The sequence below is a fragment of the Neltuma alba genome, unplaced genomic scaffold (assembly GCF_004799145.2).
Source record: "Neltuma alba isolate B1F8T4 unplaced genomic scaffold, ASM479914v2 tig00010610_pilon, whole genome shotgun sequence".
Classification (NCBI taxonomy): domain Eukaryota; kingdom Viridiplantae; phylum Streptophyta; class Magnoliopsida; order Fabales; family Fabaceae; genus Neltuma; species Neltuma alba.
The window spans coordinates 478,932-481,785 of NW_021635468.1; positions in this window are offsets into that span (position 1 = coordinate 478,932).

Genomic DNA, 2,854 nt, shown 5'->3' on the forward strand with positions numbered 1-2,854 from the left:
TGGATTTCAATATGACCAAAACAGAAATATGTGAAGGCACCTTTAGTTTTATCACTCGCTGGTTAATTGCATAGGGTGCCCGAATATTCTGACGAACTAGGTGAAATATTTATTTCTTTCCATGGCGTCGAGATATGGTATGGATAGAGTGCTCAACAAATGGTGGAGCTGCAGCCAACACTTCTCTCACCTCAGCCTTTAGATTTATCCTCCAATCATTCGCAACAACAACTCGTATGCATCATCCTTTACCACTCTTTCTTCAATTCTGAAGCATTTTCTTGTTTTCTATACTTTCTTTTCGCTTATTATTTTAAAGTTAACTTCTGTTTAATTCCTCCATTATTAATATACTTTCAAAGATGTACACTTGTTAGACTGCGAGTATGCATCCTGTGCTTTTCAATCGTGATGATGCCTTTTCTTAATTTTTTTACATTCCCTTTAATTTGCCACACACCTGGTGAGATTGCTTGTGTTTAATTTATGACAATACAAGTAAGTCATTGACAAGAACACAATTTAGATCACAGAAACTCTTGGTCAACTTTTATACGATTATTTTACCAACGCAAATTAATATGAATTATTTGTCTCCAAATGTCATCTTCTCAATAAATTATCAACGTGAGCTTGGATGCTAGAGACTTGTTTGTCTTGGCTTGATACGTCTTTCCAGTCAGCGAATCTATGATAAGGTCGTCCATGCAATGCTGAAAAGGATCCAAGACTTGGACATTTTGATTTTTTTTTGAAAGCTTAATTATACAAAATATCCCTCAACTTTGAATCACTTGCACATAGTTTTCTTGACATTTCAATATTGAATCTCATTTTTCAGTGTTTATCTCTTTTGTCACGATATATCACCTATAATAAAATGCGACGCTTTAAGTGCATTAACCATAATATATTCCTTTTTGGAGTTGTGTGTATGATATTCTTAGTCAAATTCAGTAAGCAATTTAAACTGGGGACAATCAAAGGTTTTAAATATTGTATTCATATAAGTTTTAGATAAAATCAGACTCTTGTATCGTTTCTAGAGACATAACATCCTAACTCAAAATCTTAAAGTTCAAATTTATGGATGCCTCTCGATTTATATACATGTTTTATTAAACCTAATTTTATTCAATGTGAGTCTTTCCACATCAAGCAACCGCACTTGACACTACATATCTTCTCTACAAGTGGCCAGGAACAAAGGGATGGGGAAGTATTTGAGTAAAAGGATACCAAATCTTGACATAAAATTCCAAGTCTTGAGTTTATAGGTTCATCCACTTTTATATATATATTATTACATTAAATCAGATTCAATGTGCTTTAGGTCCATCATCGACCTGGGTTATATATAATATCAAAAAATTAAAACTTTTGAAATAATTTTTTAGTTGAGAGGTTTTGATCTATTCTTTTTTTTATTTTTGGAAGATTAGTCCGTGCCATGAATAATAAATAACGAGAAAATATTAAAAAACCCAACACGACAAAAATGAAATGAGATACTAAAAATTTGCCCAAAACAACGCCTTAAAGTTCTCTCATGTGCGAGTACAAAAATCATAGAAGCAACCCGTAACATCCGGACTTAGTTTGTTTTAATTTTAAATGCATTTGTTGCCGTGTAATATAATACTGAAATTTGGCTACGAATAAACGATCACATGCCTCTGACGAATTCCAGTGTTCATTAAACAATTAGAAAATTTTAAATTTTATCCATGCTTTGAACATGAAATAATGTAAGCCACAGCACGCGCCTTCTTTACTACTAAATCATTCATTATTTTTGGTGACATAAGTAGTAAAATATTACAGGGTAGGTTATTTGCATTGGATTTAAATATGACCACCATAGAAATATGCGAAGGTGCCTCTAGTTTTATCACTCGTCCTGATACAGTGTTCCCCAATATCCTAATTATTTATAGGGTCCATTGACTGCTAAGATCCATACGTTAATTTGGATATTTCCAAGAAAGTTTCATCGGTTTTTTTTTTTAAAGACAATTTTATGATTTAAAAAGAACAAGCATATAATTATTAGATCGTTACATTAAAGATGAAGTTTATGTTAATTAAATTATCATGACCTATTATTTCTCGAGACTCGAACCGTGAACGTTAAGAATAATGTTTGTCGCACTCAAGTTGCCAAAATAGTTACCCTTCACTTCAGCTCACCACGGTGGATGGCCACTGAGCCACTGTCGTCGTAATCGATGACCCAAACGTTATGGTTATTCTGCCAAGGATGCCTTGTAGTTGGACCAACCGGAACTGGAAAGACCTTGCTAGCTAGAGCAGTCGACGGGGAGGCTGGGTGCCATTCTGACTCCCAGATGCACAAACTCCGACAAACAATTCAACAAAATCTTAATTACGTGTAAAGACAATCTGTCAGGGGTTAACCGACGTTTTCATGTTTGTTAGTTGACGGGTGAAATTGAACTAATTTTAATAAAATAGAGACAAAATTGCATTACTCGATATTTTAGAGTACTATTGCGTGCATTTTGACCCTTCTTATTACGCTCATCATGCCTGTCATTTTTTTTAAAAAAAAAAGTTTACTTGGATCTTTAGAAACGCAGCCTCTTAATGAGGTGAACACAATTGTTTTCGTCAAAGCTGATAAGTTACTTATATATTAAAAAAAATTTCTTGTTGCTTATTTCCAGATTATGTGTGTGTTTAAGAAGGTTGCTTTTCGTAAAGTCATGTTCACACATTTATCTTAACATTTCAATCCTATGTCAGATTATAACTTTGGAGGTTCTGGTGTGGGCTGTTGAGCAGAGCAGATCGACTTTCTTCTCCTTCTTCACATCCGCTTGCCGTTGTTGCG